Source organism: Apodemus sylvaticus, chromosome 10, assembly GCF_947179515.1.
Source record: "Apodemus sylvaticus chromosome 10, mApoSyl1.1, whole genome shotgun sequence".
NCBI classification, from domain to species: Eukaryota; Metazoa; Chordata; class Mammalia; order Rodentia; family Muridae; genus Apodemus; species Apodemus sylvaticus.
The window spans coordinates 41,939,166-41,958,338 of record NC_067481.1 but is presented as its reverse complement, the minus strand read 5'-3'; the positions used below and the strand labels follow the sequence as shown (position 1 = coordinate 41,958,338).

The 19,173-nt window shown below is 46.3% G+C and overlaps 1 protein-coding gene across 1 annotated transcript in view; it reads right to left on the bottom strand.

The window, feature by feature from the left end:
* The window catches only part of Asic2 (acid sensing ion channel subunit 2), a 1,078,645-nt gene that overhangs the window by 887,052 nt on the left and 172,420 nt on the right, over window positions 1–19,173 (bottom strand). The gene's annotated exons all lie outside the window — the stretch shown is intronic.

Genomic DNA, 19,173 nt, shown 5'->3' with positions numbered 1-19,173 from the left:
GCTAGACACCTGCCCTATCCCAAGTGGCAAGGGTCAACTTCTCTTAGGAAGGAACCAAAGAGAACCTGGCCTCTGCCTTGGAGATCCTGGTGGGAGACAGAAGTCACAAAAGGGAGCAAGGGGTGGGAGCAAGGAGCCAATCAAACACCTTCATCCTTGAAGACTGCCTTTCCAGATGCTACATACTAATCCTAGAGCCTCAAAGCTGCAAGATACATCCACTCCCAATAAGCCTAACCAATACCCTACCCCCTCTCTGCATAGCCCCAAGAAGCAGAACTTTTCCCACTAGGGCAGCAGAGCCTTTCATTTTGTGATCTATTTGGGAGTCTTTCAGGTCAGTAGCTACTTCTCTTAAGTGGATGACCATCAGCATTTGTTCAAGGGGCTCCCAAGAACATGGATTCTTACTCTTCAGATCAGCCCTCCTTGACAGAACATCCCAGTAGCTTGAAAAATCATCCCTCCTCCACTCCAAGTGGATCAAGGACCTCCACATAAAACTGGACACACTGAAACTAATAGAAAAGAAACTGGGGAAAACCCTTGAGGACATGGGCACAAGGGAAAAGTTCCTGAACAGAACACCAATAGTGTATGCTCTAAGATCAAGAATTGACAAATGAGACCTCATAAAATTACAAAGTTTCTGTAAGGCAAAGGACACTGTTAAAAGGACAAAATGGCAACCAACAAATTGGGAAAGGATATTCACCAACCCTACATCTGATAGAGGGTTAATACCCAATATATACAAAGAACTCACTAAGTTAGACCGCAGGGAACTAAATAACCCTATTAAAAATGGGGTGCAGATCTAAACAAAGAATTTTCACCTGAAGAAATTCAGATGGCTGAGAGGCACCTTAAGAAGTGCTCAACATCATTAGTCATTAGGGAAATGCAAATCAAAACAACCCTGAGATTTCACCTTACACCAGTCAGAATAGCTAAGGTCAAAAACTCAGGAGACAGCAGGTGTTGGCGAGGATGTGGAGAAAGAGGAACACTCCTCCACTGCTGGTGGGATTGCAAGATGGTGCAACCACTTTGGAAATCAGTCTGGCGGTCCCTCAGAAAACTGGGCATGACACTTCCTGAGGACCCTGCTATACCACTCCTGGGCATATACCCAAAGGATTCCCCGGCATGCAATAAGGACACATGCTCCATTATGCTCATAGCAGCCTTATTTATACTAGCCAGAAGCTGGAAAGAACCCAGATGCCCCTCAAAGGAGGAATGGATACAGAAAATGTGGTATACTACTCAACAATTAGAAACAATGAATTCACAAAATTTTAAGGCAAATGGTTTGATCTGGAAAATATCATCCTAAGTGAGGTACCCCAATCACAAAAGAATACACATGGAATGCAATCTCTGATAAGTGGATATTAATTAACCCAGAAGCTCTGAATACCCAAGGCACAAATAGCATAACAAATGACTCCCATGTAGAAGTATGGAGAGGGTCTTGATCCTGGAAAGGACTGATCTAGCGTTGGAGGGGAGTATCAGGACAGAAAAAAAGGAGAGAGGTGATTGGAAAATGGGTGGAGAGAAGAAGGTTTATAGGACATATGGGGAGGGGGGAATCTGGGAAAGGGGAAATCATTTGGAATGTAAACAAAGAATATAGAAAATAAATATATATATATATATAAAAAGAAAAGTCATCCCTCTTCTCAGGAGGTGCACTGACTTATGATGGCTTTCCCAGTGGTCAGAATTCAGCAAACATGCTCTAATGGCTCTGCAGTGATGCTCTGGTGTGTGTGTGTGTGTGTGTGTGTGTGTGTGTGTGTGTGTGTGTGTGTGCAACAGTCCCCTCCTGATCACCAGGGACAACCTCTGCTCTTAATGGCCAGCCTGACCCCTCTTCTGACTTACTGCCATTCTCATGGTATCTCTTGTGTATGAGCTGGGAACTGTGGGAAGAGAAGAAACATGGCAATGTGCCCATGGCTCCAGCTGCTGGGGTCTGGTAGGACTGTGACATATCCTCAGTGCATCCAACCCCAACAGTATCCAGTTGTGAGGGAATGAGGGAGGCAAGGGTCAGAGACTTGACACATGGGCACAGATCTCACATGGGGTCAGGGGCGTTGGGAATGCCCTGGAAGAGAGTTGCTGATAAGCCTGGTTTCCTGCTGCATGTTAAGAAGTTCCAGCTAACTGCAGAGGCTTTGGGTAGAAGGTTTTGTTTTGAACAAGAAATAAAATTGTGACAATCAAAGTCACAATTTCCCTCTTACTTAAGCCTATATCAGCACAAATGTGTGTGTACACACACACACACACACACACACATATACACACACACACACACACAGAGAGAGAGAGAGAGAGAGACAGACAGACAGACAGACAGACAGACAGACAGACACACACACACAGAGAGAGACAGAGATAGAGACATTGCTATCTTTGCTCTCTGTCAAACCCTTCCCCTCTCTTCTTGTCTCTGATCCCATTAACCCTCAGAGGATTAGAATAACAAACTTTAGGTTCCTTGAGTTTCCATCCTCCACTGTGACAGAACCCGCCTAAATTAGGCAATGGGTCCTATTGCTAAGTAGCAAAGTTCCCCCATTCTTTTGTTTAGCTGACTATTTGACCCTAGCTGACTTTCCTAACTTCATGCCCATGGGCCTCATCGACACACTTCAAGTTCCAGACACACCAGCCTCCTTCCCATTCCCAAGGCTTCCTGGTACATTGACTGCCACCTCCCCACCTCCTTCTACTTTCTGTGGAATGTTCTTTGTTTCCCTCTTAGCCACCAAACTCCTACCCATCCTTTAAAGCCCTCTCAAACACTTTCTCTATGTAACCACTGGATACTCTTTTGCTCACTGGAATACCAAACTACTGTGGGGTTCACCACAGTCTGACAGCTTGTTGGAGTCACTGCATGGCAGTGCTTGGCAGCACTTAGGCATATGGGCTTCATATAAGTATCTTTGTTCCCAGCATATGGCCTAGCACTTAGCCTCGACAACGAGAGCAATGCTACTTACTGACTAATACTGAAGGCAAGCACTAACAGCCATACCTTACGGTGAGGGATGAAAGGGGAGTGTATGGACAAGAGCTGATGCCAAGATGGCTACAGAGCAAGCCCTGGGTTAAGCCTTCAGTAAGCTCCCTAAAAGCCAGTTCTCTCTTAACCTCCCTGTAAAATGCTTTCCATATTTCGCATGGGAGGAAAGTGAGGGTTAGAGGGTGGAGATGTCTTCCTGAGGACATATGTATTGTAGAACAGAAGGTTTGATGCCACAAGGTTCAGACCCCAAGCCTTTGCTGGGTCCTAAACTCCTGCTCTTCTCTGAGACTCAAAGGACGCACAGGTTTAACTAACTCACAAGTGCCACAGAAGCATCCCTTCATATCCCTCATCTGCTGCCCTTTTAGAGATCTTACAACACTAACCCAAGGTCATTAAACAAGTCCAGCTTCTGCTTAGGTGACATTGCAGGGTAAGGAGAGGAGCCTCATACTGTCAATCATAGGCCATGGTGCTGGGCAGGTTTGTGACCTCCAAGATCTTCCAAGGTGCAGGAGCCTCACCTATCAACTTGGGTTACTAAAGTCTTAAACCAGTGTCACTGTGGAAGTCAGATGGGAAATGACCCACTCAGAGCATTGTCTGAATTTTGGGTACCTACCCATGAATTATTCTGAGGTCATATCAATCAATTTCTAGACATTCGTCAAACTGGAGGGGGCACTCATTCATTCACCCACCTCGCAGTCTCTGTCAGCAAGATTCGTTCACCCACAGCGCAGTCTCTGTTTCCTCATGTGGGTGACTGGCCAGTAATGGTCCTGCTGCTGCACAGGGTCCATGTGAAGCACTGTGCTGTGGGCTGGCACATGCTCAGTTAATTTCTATGTCTAGTCCTCCCTAAGAGGAGAAACCCTGGGTTGTCTTGTCCAGCCTTATCTCTGTTTCAGTGCATTTATTGGGCTAATCCTTTATCCTTTGCACTCTGAGGTGCCCACTTTGATGCTGGCCATCTGGTACATAGTTGTTTTGTGTTGTATGAGTGTGTACATGCATGCATGTTTGGGAGGTGGGTGTGTGTATGTGTGGACCAGAGAATAGACCTTGGTTGTATTCCTCAGTCATCTACCTACTTCTTGAGACAGGTTTATCTCACTCATCTTGAAGCTTACTGATTCGACTTGTCCATTCAGCAAGTTCTCAGGATCCTCATGTTTGCCTTCCCAGTCCTGAAGTTCCAGGCACACTGTGTGTACACGCTGCCCAGCATCTGAACTTGGGTCCTCATGACAAATACCTTCCCAACTGACCTATCTTCTGGGCTTACACACTTCTTTTTAACAAGATTTTAGAAAAGAAAAGAAAAGAAAAAAGAAAAAAGAAAAGAAAAGAGAAAAGAAAAGAAGAAAGAAAAAAGTCTTTCCATTAGAAAGAAAAATACATTCATCACTGAGAATTTGGAGCATGCCAAGAAAAAAAAAAGTAACAAATCACCTGTGGTTCTCTGAATCTTTCCAAGCATTTTTTCACCTTTCCCTCTGTGCACAGACTGCCGCTCTGTAAGCCAGTGAGATCATCCTCAAGACAGAGTGTGGTTTCCTGCTTCCTCCCACTTAAGGATACAGCAAGCCCTCCCTTGGTGGTGTAAATGCAGTTTTAATGGCTATCCTGTTCATCTAAGCAGCCTCATCTACACTGCCCCACACTCACAGAGTTCCAAGCAAGGCTCTTCTAAGCCAAAGAGGCATGGATATTTAATTCATGCACTTGACTGCCATAAGGCGGGAGTGGGGCAGTGGTGGCCAGCCAATGCTGATTTTTTTTTTTTTTGAGTGTGCAGAAGCCTATAGCATAGACAACAATCCCACTGCCATTTTCTTGACAATCTGGGTTGGAGGTGGGGGTGGAGGGGTATCTGACAATCACCGATCAGAAAGCTAAGGCTTTCCTAGGGAATAGGGCCTCAGGCTTGGCCCAAATCTCCAGGGAAAGATCAGCGCAAACCTGCATGCTCATTTTCTCCTTTCCTGGCCTACTTTGAATAAAGCCCCAGGGCAGATGGATTTCCTGAGCTACCCAGACTTTAAATATATGCCTGGGGCATCCCGAGCTGGATTCCATAAATATTTTCTTCCTGTTCTTCTGCCAAGATAGGGCATTTTAGGGGGTCCATCTAAAAAAGAGAGGAAAGGGCCTTCTTGACTAGAGCTGGGAGACTGGGAGACAGAATACATGAGTCGATTGTCTTCAAAAAGGAGCAAGAGGGTGCCACTCTGCCTCCTCCAGATAGGGAGGGCTGGCCATGGTCTGCATCCCTGCTCACTGTGCCCCACAGTGCTCCTACTGTCTTTTCCCCCACAGTCTTGAGCCTGTCTCTATCACTCCTGGAAGGCCCTGAGCCTGCCCAGTTGCCCACTCTCAGAAAGAACCTCCACTGCTTCCAGGGGTCCCCCAGATTCTTACAACCTATCTCAGCATCAGTCACTTCCAGCCCATCTCAGATACACTGATAATAGCTCCATGAAGTTGTTGGGACAATGGCAGCCTTGGAAGTATTGAGATCTTTACCCATGGCCAAACAATTAGCACCAGGTGATGTAGGACTGGAACCTGAACAGGCCCACACTTACATTCTGTACTCCCTGCCCACTAGCCAGGGTTGGTGTCTTTCTAACACGCTGGGTTTGCATGTGAGACCATTCCTTACCCAACAACTGTTAGCTCCAGTGATCCCTGCTAACCTACTGTGGGGTCCTCAGGCCTTCTTATTGGCCCAACATAGGATAAGGTCTAAGTTTTTACTCTCCTTTTTAGCCACCAATAGATGATAGAAGAAAAGTCAAGGGTGGTGCATACTTGTAACCCCAGCACATGGGATGCTGAGGTCAGAGGATGGGACTTGAGGCAAGCCTTGAGTACATTTTAACTTCAAGGCCAGCATGGGTTACAAGGAAGAGTCTGTCTTTAACAGAAGAAAGATGGGATCTTCCAGACTTGCAAACATTCTTAAATATTATAGGGCATCTCCTGGGACATGTTCTGTTTGGTGAGTGTCTTGAAATCAATATAGAGTCCATTTGTGATTTTTTTTTCTCATGGATCCTCCAAATAGCCCTATGGGATAGAGGGGGAGAGTCCGAGTAGGTAAGTATATTTCTCAGGTCAGCACAGCCTCTTGGTAACTGGGTATGTCTAAAAGTACTATTTGTTTTCAGGCCTGGTAATTTTTGCCTTTACTCCGTCTCTTGAGTTTTAGAGAAAGCTGCAGTCCAGAGAAGGAAAGAGGCCATTTAAGGTCAGACAGCATGTCAGCTGAGCAAGACTAGGACTGGATCCAACTCCTCCAATTCCTTGGTTCCACTCCATCAAAAGCTGAGTACAAATAGATTGGGAAAATGCCCATTGTGGCACGAGGATCGTTGCAGCTCTGGGAGGCAGAGCAGTCCCACTGGATCTCCACAGAGGGGTGAGTCTCACAGCTCTGGTGAGACACACCAGCAAGTCCAGAGGTGGCAAGGCGTGGCAGGCAGACACCTGGCACCCCTGCACAGGACTGCGGCTGACTGAGAAGTGCACCCTAGCAATGCTCACTGCAGATGTCCCGACTCCATGCCAGCAGACCCAGACAGCTGTAAGGAGGCCTCAGGGCACAGCTGGATGTTACTGGGCCCCATGATGGGCATGGCCCCTATCACCCAGCATCAATACCTATATAGTCTCGGATGAAATGGAGAAGTGACAGGGAAGGAGGTGCTTGCTCTGTAGGATGAAGTCTCTCCTGCTGGCAATTGAACCCAGGGCCTCCTATATTCTAGGGTAAGTACATCAGCATCTCCATAGCCCCAGCCTTTCTTTTTACCTTTTACTTTGAGACAGTCTAACTAATTTGTCTATGTTAGCCTCAACTTACTTTGAAGCCAAGACTAGTCTTGAACTGATTATCCCTTTGTCTAGCAGTCTGAGTATCTGGGATTAGAGGTTCACTCCAGACCTAATTTCTCATTGGATTCCCTAACTGGGACTGGCCAAACCATCAGGAAGGGTCACATGGCCAGCACTGGCTGACTGACATGTAAGCCCCTAGGTCTCCTATCCAGCTCTGTTATCTGACTCCTTCTCTGGCTAAGCCTGGACTCACGCTTGCCAATCAGACTTCCATTCTGGCTTATTCTATAAACTCTGATGCAAGCTGCTTTCCCAGGCCTGGCTCATATTTGGCAATATGACCAAGTTTCCAGTAGATTAACTCCATGACATCTTTTACATATGTCTCTTTTTAAGGAGTAGGGGCTATGTCTCAGGAGGAAGTACCTCAGGTCTATCTGAAAGGCAATGTATGCATGAACATTTGTTCAGGAGGAACAGAGATGGGGGGTACATCCTCCCCTGCCTCCTCTTCACTGTGTCAGCACACTTTCCCCTTCCTCAAGCAACCAGTGGAAGGCAGCTATTCACTGAACTGGGGAGTTCATAGCTGGGGAAAACACAGCTACCACACTCAGAGACTTGGAGCTTTGAGGGGGAACACAGTTATCTGTCAAATTCAAATCATCACAGCACACAAACCATTGCAAAGGACTATGCACATTAAAATAAAAAAAAACACCACAGGGAGTCTGAACTAGTCTAGGTGTCAAGAGAAGCTTAAGATTTAAAGGGGAATAGAGTTCAGTGAGATTTCATTTCAAGGTACCTGCAATGTATGTGAAAACATGGAGATCCCTGGTCCTGGAAATATAGCAGGAACTATAGAGCAGGAGGTTGGTGAGAGAGGGGAGAGGAGAGTCACAGAGGGCCTGGAAGTCAGGTTGCATGGACCACCTAAGTACGGCAGAGAGCCCTTTGTTCAGCCTGGCAAGGGCTACACGGGCTGAGATCCTCATTGTGACTCACTTGGGGAATTGTATACAGAGTCAAGCTGGCTTCAGGCAGGTGAGCATGCTTAGATTCCACCTCACAGAGGCCAGGAAGGGGAGTTTTCTGGATCTTTCAGCTACTGGACTCTTAGAATTAAAGCAGCAGACTGACCCCACCCCAGATGGGAGTCTCCCAGGACAGGCACAGAGGAGGGGCATAGAGAATAGAAGCCCATGAACAATTAGGGCCCCAGAAGCTCCTCACTGTAAGGGAACCCCAGTTTACCCCCCAGAGCACCTCAGAGCCTAAGGAGCTCACCTCTAAAGGGTCCCAAGTGAAAAACTAGTGGAGAGCCGGTGTGCTTTCGACACCAGACTAGGACACACAACTATGATCAGTGGTAGTGGTTTTGAGGCGTTGAGACTTACAGTCACTGGGACCAAGAGGCAGGGGAGGCAATGGTTGTCAAAGCCAGCCCACAGACCAGGGCTGTTTTTCTTTGTCTTAGGCAGAGTAGAGGGGGAAATATTGAGAGGGTGGAACAGGGATGGGGCGGGTGGTCAATACACGTGGGAGCAGCTTTTGATCATGCCTAGGACAGGAGAGAAATGATTAGCAACTGAAACTAAGAGCAAGAGGCTCTTGAGCCAGGCTTGCATGCTGCTGTAATACTAATGCCCTCTCCTTAAGCGGCAGAAAAGCTGAATAGTTGCTGTCCAATTGTTCGCCTACGCCAGACTGAGCATGGGGCATCTGGAGACAGCTTCCCCACAGAGGATTAGACTCACTACCTGCCACATAGTTGCCTTGTATTTCAAAATAAGTTACACAGAAATCGATTTAAAAAAAAAAAAGAATGGATTTATTTATAGTTGGGTGAAACCGGGGTGGGGATGTCTAATTTCTATGCCCCATTCTGGATAAAAATGCTAATTCTGCAAGCGAAAGAGGAATAATAGTCCCATAGCAAAAGGCCCAGAGTACAGAGGCAATGCTATTGGTCAAGGTGGCTTCTCAAGCACTGGTTCATTCCTAACGGCAGAATACAGATGTGTCCCAGAGTGAAAGCCAAGGTGCTCTTTGGATAGGACTGTTAGGAAGTAGGGGAGTCTGAATGTCTCCAGGAGGGGACCAGGATGGGCTCGGCCAGCATTTCAGGGATGGAAAGGAGGTCAAAGACCTTGGCAGACACAAGGAGGTGAGAGGCTCCATGCGGGAACTAAAAGCACATCCTCATGGCTCACCACTCCCATCCCTTGGCCAGGGACCCAATCCCTTCTGGATCCGAAAGATTTTGTCTCACAGCTGAGATGAGGTCACCTCAGAGAACAGACCTAATTCACGGAAGAAAAGCACAAGGTCTTTCCACAGCCAGAGGAAGAGGCGGGTGTGTGCAGGGGGGGTGAGGGTAGGGAGAGGGAGGGCAGTGCTTGGGACTCCAGCTCTCAGGTTCCATTTCAGAGCCTATACTTTTTGCTATTGGGTACTCAGATATAAGCAAGATGCAGGAATGGATGGAGGACAAAGAGGCCACAGATGAGTGAGTGGCAGGTCATTGCTCATGGCAATCACTATGGAAACAAGTGACAGAGATAGACTGAGGGTCTCAAGTTGGGGGTCAAGCTTTTTTCCCTCCTGACTTCCCTTTCTTTCAAGGGAAGATGTTTTGTGCTGATAAGATGTGATTCCAGTCAGGTAGCACAGGTTGGGGAGGGAAGGGAGTGTGGGGGCAGGGAGGAAGCTCAGTTTCATCAGCAGTGTGCCAGATAACAGCTGCTGTCCCCATTGCAGCAACTATGCCCTGTGTCACAGGGCTGACCTCAGAGCACCACAGAGGTCCCCCCACTGGCTCTTGTAGTCCCAAGATACTCCCACCGGTAATTGGACATCGACATCCTGAATGTATTGCCTTCCCTCCAAGTATCAGGATGCCAACTTTGAGAGAGATCTTACAAGATACATAAATGCCAACATGTTAATTCTCCAAGCAAAATTCCTAATCTCATGAAAGATACTGCATCAGTTTTACCAGATCCATCCACACAAGCAAACACTGAGCTACAGAACTGTGCCAAAAGGCATACGGTGTGGAGATGATGGAAGGAAACTTATGAATTTTGGAGCACTGTCTTATTTCTTCATCAGCTCTAATGGGAAGCCTTGAGGAAGAGGAGGGAGAGTCTGGCATTGCTCTGTGGAACCATAGAGTGAGGGCAGAAATCACCACCTCTGCATATATTCTCATGTCCCACTTCATCCCCTCTCTCTCTCTCTCTCTCTCTCTCTCTCTCTCTCTCTCTCTCTCTCTCTATCTCTCTCTCTCTCTCTCTGTGTGTGTGTGTGTGTGTGTGTGTGTGTGTCTGGCTCCTGTGGGTGTCATATTATCTGGAACTAGAGTTACAGATGCATTGGTGAGTGTTCTGCAAGGGTTCTTGGGGTTCTGTCCTTGCTCTCCTTTTGTTCCTGACTCATCCCTGGAGTGTCTTATGTCCTGTGATTATTTTCAAACATCTTTGTTCTTTTCCTTAGAATTCTACTGTAGAAACTGCTTTTGCACAAGGACGAAGGTGAGCCTGGCAAGACCCATGCTAGCTTCTGAGGACAGTGAGTCACCCAAAAAGAAGTTTCCGCCTTGAGGTTCTCAGGTCCCTCAGGGGGCAAAAATTCTATGTGAAATCTGTGGGAGGATTTATAGATGCATCTAAATGTTCTGGGCTACAGATTGGTGACTTCCATTTGGTGCCAGAGGTTAAGATGGTTTCCTTTCCTTGGGCTTCTTGTGGGGCATCTGCTTACTCTAAGGGTTCTGTCCTTCAGAGTCGGGGCTTGACAAGACAGAAGGGTCAGAGGGTGATGAGCAGGGTCAGCACAATGTGGCTGCCCACACCCATTCACACCCATCCACGCACACCCATTCACACCTATACAACCTATCCAAGAAAGGAAGCCAACGTTAGGAATGTACCCAGGACCCCCATTACAGATAAAAAAAAAAAAAAACAGTGTGTCCAAAAGGAGAGGAGGCCAAAGCCTAAGCACTTGGCTGTAGGGAGAGCTTGCAGGGCAGAGGAAGGCCATTGATAGACTACAAAGGAAGGTGACTCTGGAATAGTCTCTTGGAATGGATCTGCTCCTTCTCCCTGGGCAGGATGGGAACATTTTTGTCCTGCCTCCTCCTAGGGTCTTCATGAATGAAAAAACCTTGAGGTGGGATGAGATAATAATGGTGAGTCTTTGCCGTGTAGAAAGCAGGAGTTGTCATGCTGGACCCAAGGCAGCTCTCATTAACAACTCTGGCCCTCTCCCTCCAGAGAAAAATGATTACTACTGTAGGAAATGGAGCAGGTAGACCAGCAGGATGGCCTTTCCACACTCTCAAAGCTTATAGTTGGCAAAGTCAAGGTTTAGAGGGAGATCCAGCTGATTCCCACTATTCCCTAATGGGTTGGTGCTGAGAACCGAGCTCCATCAGGGTGCCAGGCAATGCTCCTGAGTGGGAAGAATGACAGAGGTGGCCGTGACTTTCAAGCTGAACTCTACTTTGTCCCCAGGTGACTCACTGGGTTTAACAATAATGTTAACTGGTGAAGTAGATCCCACACTATTTCCTTCTTTGAACCCCACTGCTCCGCAGAGTCTAGCTGGAGAGAGGTACCCACGCAGAGCTCATGGTGCCATGGAGCCTTTGGAGACAGTGTGTGGCCAGCCCTCAGTGGAATTGGCCAGAGATCACACAGCCAATGTCTAAGAGACTTGAAAGGGATCTTAAAGTTCACTTAGTCCTCCAGATGGAAGTGCTGGTCCTGTGATGGTTACCACCCACCAGGATCACAGACTTCAAGCTCTAAAGCCACCTAACCTCTACCTGCATGGTGCCATGCCCCCCCCCCAACCATTTGTGTGGCACAGGCATGAGGATCATCCCTGGCTCTAGAAAACCACAGCAGCTGGGACTTGTCAGGATCGCCTGCTTCCTAGCTGAGGACTTTGGGCAAGCGGAAGCTTCTTAGGTCTTTGGTCTGGGTGTGTGTGATGAACCATCATCATTTTCTACGTTGAGCCAATTACAAAAGGTGATGGGGGAGGAGTCAGTGAAATATGGTGTGTAAATAAGTAAGATGTGGAGGAGGTACCTAGAGCTGTTGTTCATGTCTTCAGCGAAAGGTCTTAGTGACAAGTTTTCTTTGTGTCTCAAGGACACAGAGTGGCTGCCGACACAATGGATGTGAAGGAATGAGAAGGACTGTAGAAACATGCTTGTCTGCATGGACCCTGGCGATGACAGTTACCTTTCTTGTTGCTAGGAAAAAATATGTAACAAAGGCAACTTAAGGAAAGAAAGAAGGTTGTTCTGGCTCACACTTTGAGGGTACAGGATGCAGCCTGTCACGTCCAGGAGGGAAGGCATAGTGGCTTGAGGCTGGAGGTCATAATGGCATCTGCAGTCAGGAAGCAGAGAAGAGATGTTTGCACTCTGCTTGCTCTCTCTTTTCTGCTCAGTCTAGAACTCTGTCCTGTGGAAATGTGTCACCACAGTCATCAGAGTCTTCTGGTCTCAGTTTACCCAATCTAGATGATCCTTTCACAAACAAGCCCAGAACTTTGCCTCCTAGGTGACAGTAGGTCCTGTCAAGTTGGCAATATCAACTGAATATGATATTCATATTCCATAAAATGCTGCTCTTTAAACAAATCCAACCATTACAAACACACCATTCTTAAGGCCATTAAAATGGCCCAGTGGGTAAAGGTGTTTGCAGCCAAACCTGATGACCTAGGTTTGATCTCCACACCCAACATGGTAGAAAGAAAGAACTGAATTTCAAAAATTATCCTCTGACCTACACACACTCCATGGAAGGTGTGTGCACATGGACACATAGGCATATTAAATAAACAAATGGAATTTACATATCACCCTGAGCTAATGGGACATGCAAAACACAAGGGACAGGGAAAAACTGGATACCCTACATCCCAGGCTATGACTGAGCTCTCTTCATCATGAGAGAACATCCTCATAGGCACGGAGATGCTGGGTGGTGAAGACACAGGCATGGCAAGCACCCATGGTACCCTCTCTGACAGTTCTCTAGGAGTCAGTTGGCAGAATTAGCCCTATCTATGCTGAAGAACTAGTTTCAGCTTGTGTTTGGGGACAGACCATGGCCTATCTAACTGATACTTTGACAGCCTGGCATTGAATCTGGCACAATGTTTATGCTTTGAATATTTCTAAATTCCCTTTGCAAATAAATAAATACTATTGTTTTAGTATCATAGGTTTTATTTGGTATCATAGGTTATCTATGATTTTTTTTTATTTTATTCCAAGGAAACACAGAATTAGAGAGAAGGATCTAAAACTGTGTCTGAGATTGGTGTTATGAGGCATATACCATATCCTACCTTGCAGTCTGGGGACCTGTCATCCAGCCTGACTGGATGGATAGTCAGCATGTGTGAGCTTCGGTTTCCTCATTTGTGCATGAGAGAGGGCAACCGCTACCAGCAGTGCTGGTTGCCTGTCACGTGATTTGTAAGGGTGAGTCCTTTAAAGTCCTGAGCAGCACAGAGCCCCCTGGGGTTTAGTTATCATCTTATTCTCTGAGACAGAATAAGCTTTCTATGTTTCTCAATGAGAAGGAGACTATGAAAGGCCAAGAATAAGCCTTAAAACCAGAATGGCTACTCCTGAGGGCTGGGAGATGGCGATTCCAGGCCTGTTCCTTAGTGCGTGGTTGGACAAGGGCTGACTGTGCCTGTATCTTGGAGAATGTTGTATATAAACAAAAATCACTTCATAGACTAAAAGAAACAAAAATCACTTCATAGACTAAAAGATGGACTAACTATTCTTAAGATGAAAGCTTTATAGCTGAGAGAGAGAGAGAGAGAGAGAGAGAGAGAGAGAGAGAGAGAGAGAATAGCACACACACTCACCAGCAACCATCCCTACTAAACTAATCATTATATAGCCCCTTATTGTCTCAAACTCCCTCTTTCTTTCCAATTGCCACTTCAATTTCTGAAGGTCCCGCTTATGGCTCGCCTCTGGGAAGACCCTTGTGATTCTCTAAACTAGGACTCTCTGAAAAACTCTATACTCCAAGGTGGGTGGGAGATATCTGGGAGACAGAGGGGAGCAAAAGATCTATAATTCATCAACTAAAGTAGACAACCAGACAGCATCAGAGTCCAAGGCTTCTAAGAGATTGATACCTAGAGAGGCAACTGCCTCAGGGCATGAATCAGGAGACTTTTCCAGGCCTCTGTCATGAATCAGGCACTCGCTGCATGACTCTTCTGGGGACTCCAATCCCCTCTCAGTCTAAGTACCTCTCGAGCTGATTGCCAGGCAAGGATCCTCACTCTTAGCTCTGAGCAAAAACTTCTGGGTAGCTCTGTGATATGTTTCTTTTCCTGTGTGGATACAAAGAAATGTCTCCAACACCCCAGAGAAACCATTCGATTCTAGTCCAGCTTGATGAGCCCATGTGTTTAGTGTGCTCACTTACAGGAACTTGGGTGACTAGGATAGTACCATCACTGGGAAAGCTCACCCCAGCTGCATCACCTGAGTTCTTTGCCCAGCTTGTGGGCAGTTCCTCTGAAGAGTCTTCTCTCACCTCCAGCAGTTGTTTGGGGAAAATCATGAGCGACCTGAGCTTTTATTCTCCCGAGTTTTCAAAGTGGTTTGTGAGTTTCATAAACCTACTGAGCCTCCCTCTACTATCAGCGGACACTGCTTCCATATAGGAGAAACAGCATCCAAAACTCAGCTCATTCTTACAGCTAAAACAGGCCTATATAAGAGGACCAAGCCTTCCCTCCCCTGCTCCACCACACATTAAAAAGAAGCAGTGTCAGAATGAAATGTAACTCTATAATGAATGCAGACCACGCTCTCTCAGCCAATATCGAGACAAAGTCTATTCTGCTGCCTGTCACTTGAAAAGTAATAAAGCAATAGCAAAGTGATATATATATATATATATATATATATATATATATATATATATATATATATGCCAACAATGAATACCCTTCATGAATACTGAAGGGAAGATGGAATGGGGAGCTGGAGCTGGAGTAACAAGGAGTAGGGACCTGGGGACTCTAACAACAATGCAAATGAGATCATTAGACATCAATTCATCCATAATTCCTCACCCTAATTGCTTTGGCCATGTCCATTCTGGAGCCAGGAGAGGGGCAGGGACTGACTTCAGCCCCCTTGCAGATTAGAAGCAAAGACCTGCTAAACTTCTGGTCCTTGATGTGGATCCAGGGCTTTCTTGAGTATCTTCGCTAGCTGGGGTACAGGGTGGTCCTGAAAGAGAGCCCCCCTTGCCACCATTTCTGCTGCATTCCCATTCACTTCTTTCTTAGGAAGAAAAAAGTTCCAAACCACTGGCACCCATTCACTGTCAGCCCAGCAATTACATCTCTTATTATAAAACTGTCACTTAACAAATTGATCTTTGGCGTATGATTTAGGTTACCACGTGCCCAGGCCTCATCTATTCCTTGGCAGACTACATCCTTAGAGTCAGAAAACCTTGACTGTGAATCCTGCCCCTGTCATTTCTCAGTTAAGTGACACGGGTTCTTATAACTCTCGGGCATCCGTTTTCCCTGTTGTAAAACAGGAATAACAATGACAGCTACCTGGCAAGACTATTAATGAAATGATAGGGCTCTGGAGTGCACATTACAGATTAGAAACCATGACGTGTGGTTTCCAAGCATCAACTGCCACCATCTTCTCAGCAGTCCTGGGAGTGGGACCTGTTCCGAGTCCCATTATGTAGATGAAGAGATCGAGGTTCTTTGGCAATGATTATCCCTTAAGGTCACATAATATGTATGGTGGTGTGCATGAGAAACGTCTCCTGTGGGTTCATGCATTTGAGCACTTGGTCTCTGGTTGGTGGTGCCATTTAGAGGGGTATGGAACCTTTAGGGGGTGGAGCCTTGGTGGAAGAAGCACATCACAGTGGGAGGGCTTCAAAATGTATAGTTCCACCAAACTTTAATTCTCTTTTTCTCTGATTCCTGTGTGTGGTTGGAGATGCAATTTCTTAGCTTTTTGCTCTGGACACTATGCCCTGCCTCCCCAGCCTTTACTGGTTCTCCCCTTGCAGCCCAGAGCCAAAATAACTGTTTTCTTCTATGAGTTGATCTTGATCATGCTGTTTGATAATACAAACATGAAAGTAACTACTATACCACATAAGAGGTGGGCCTGAGAGGTGCCAGGCCAGAGGTAACCGGACCAGGAAGCCATACCTTCTGGTGGTGCTCATTGACCTTCCTGAAGTATGCACAGTTTCTCCAGCCTAAGGTGGAAAGCAGAGCCAACCGGAGGATACCTTGAATAAGTTTGTGCTTGCCCAGCACCCCTTCTTCCCTGCTGTCCCCCCAAAAGAGTGCCTTACATGGAGTTACCCATGGCTTCAGACACATAGGCAGCAGAAGATGGTCTTGTTAGACACCAAAAGGAGGAGAGGGCCTTGGTCTTGGAAAGACTTGATGCTGTAGTGTAGAGGAATACCAGGACAGGGAAGTGGGGGAGGATTAATTGGGGAAGGGAGATGGCTTGTGGGATTTTCGGGGGAGGGGGGAGCCAGGGAAGAGGACAACATTTGAAATGTAAACAAAGAATATACCTAATAAAAAAAAAAAGAGTGCCTGCTGTACTCAGTACAGGAATGTATTGGGCACCAAGTGTGACCAGTTTGCCAAAGTTCATCCACAGGTCTCTATGTGATAAAGGCACATTATGTGTTTGTGTCACATTTTAAATGTAATGCACTTTAACAAGAAAAATGCATCTCATCAAATTGCCTTTGACTATGAGGGAAAGTCTGCTCTGGACACTATGCCCTGCCTCCCCAGCCTTTACTGGTTCTCCCCTTGCAGCCCAGAGCCAAAATAACTGTTTTCTTCTAAGAGAGAATGAGAGAGCAAGAGACAGAGAGAAAGGGAGAGGAAAAGAGGAGTGGGTAGAAAATGAACCAGCTGATATTGTTCTGAACAATGAAGAAAAAGAGAGGTATTTGCTATATTCTACCTCCAAATTTTACATACTCTCCAGTTTGATCTAACCAAACACTCATTCCTGTGGGTGCTAGGGTGAAGATGGGATGCTTGGAACTGTGGCAACAACACAACAACACTTCTTCTTTGCTGGATTACATGGTCTGATCCTCACTTTTCCTATCTCTGCAATGGGAGCGATAACCGCACACTCTCCTTCAAGTCACTGTAAAGATAAAAGGAATGAACATATGTCAATCACCACATGCCGGCTGCTCACACTGTGCACAGAAGAAGTGGGAGCCAAAGATGGATGGTATCTGGCTCCCAAAGGACATCATCCAGCCACTGAGCTGACTAGTGTTCTAACAACATTCTTTTTAGACTCTCAGTCACAGGAAATCATGTACTTAATTCCCTCATTAGCCATTTTTAAATTATTTATAAAGTTATATTCCATTTTCTAAGTTCTAAGGAAACAAACTGAAATTTAGACAAGTATATATATTCATAATGGGGAAAATGTAGGAACAGAGGTAGAATTAAACTCTGAGTTGCTGAGATGTCTGGCTTCTGGGCTGAGAGCAATGGCAGGGAGGTCATGACAGTACCCAGGGCTATGCTGATGGCACTGGAGGCTAAAAAGTCAGGAGACCTGCTGATCGCCAAGCTATGAGGTGTGGGAGGAGGCAGATGTCCGCAGACACGCCTACCACCATGTCACACAGGCAGGTTACAGACACCTAGAGGCCCGCTTGCCACCCCAGGACATGGAGCAGACAGAGGAGGTCACCCAGGGGCCTGCCAGCCACGTGGCCTGCCTGCAGCTGGAGCCATGACAAAGTTCAAGGGTGTGGTGGACAGATAGGAGAGAAAAAGAAGCAGAAGGGTTTGAGCATTATGAAGAGAGAGAGAGAACTGGAGACACATGGGTGGAGAGGAATAGCCTGTTATGAGTAGCTGGCCCCTCTACCTGAGGCCATGGTGAAGTCCCAGCCTGTGCTGCTGCTGCTGAGGGCCAGCTCTGGGTCTGTGGCTATTTGGCAACAGGGGTCAGTATGGATGGTCTTTGCTCATATTACCATTAGAGGACATTCCCCATGAGGATATCCCTGGCCTAAGCTACTGCCTGGGACCATGTGGATGTTCATGGACTGTATAGAACTGCCTGCATGTCGCTGGCTGTGGCAGTCTGGACAGATGGTCCCACCTCTCACCAGTTGCAGCACTTGGGAGAGCACAACTTGTGCCTTGCCCAAGCAACACAGTGGAGCTGGTCCTGATGGAGGTGACACCAGTATGCCGGCCTTGAGAGCATGAGGCAGGCGATTTGAGCCCGTCTCCTGATGATGGCTGCATTAGGAGGTCTAGTTAGAGCAGTGCTGGAGAACAGTGAGGGGTAGCCAGGGTGCTGATCACAGCTACCACGCGGGCCCATATCCGGGGCTTCGAATAGGCCTACCCCCAAATCTACATTACTTGTGAACTGTTGGGGCATGTGAAAGGGCTGGTCTTGACGACTCAAAGTTGTGTGATCTCTATGACACAGGGCAATGACAGAATTACCAGGAGGAGTCCCAATGAGGAGCTAATATTGATGGTGTCATAGAAACCAGAGATCTCAAACCAGACCAGTGACTCATTGCAATGAATATTTGCACGTTAAGATGTGTGGCCAGAGAGATGTACTGCAGGACACACTACAGCTTCCATGAGGAGCTGTTGTCTATGCTTTGTTTTGTTTATTTTGTTTGTTTTTTATTTGAGGGAGAGTTTGTAAGGGTAGATGACATATATTAGGGGATGGGGAGATGAGTGGGATTACAGTGCATGATGTGAAACTCACAAAGAATGAGTAAAAAGGTTTTTTAAAGGTAGAGTTGAACAAATGATGCTGATTAAGTAGCCATAAAGTCAGAAAATTATTTTATGATTTAAGAAATAATTGTAATGCAATTATGGTACATGAAACATACAGCAGACAAAAATGAAAGATTATAAGAAAATATCCCCCAATAACACATATACATATGTATGTGTGTATTATATGTGTATATATATATATACATACATACATACAAACAAACATACACACACATATGTATGCTAAATTGCAGGATCTTGAACCCAGGGCTTTGTGAACTCTAGAGAAATGATACACCACTTAATTATATCCCCAACCTTCCTAAATATCAATATTGGGCTGTATGAGGTTGTTTTATTATATGCTTTAGCTTCTTTTCTATTTGACATGACTATTATTA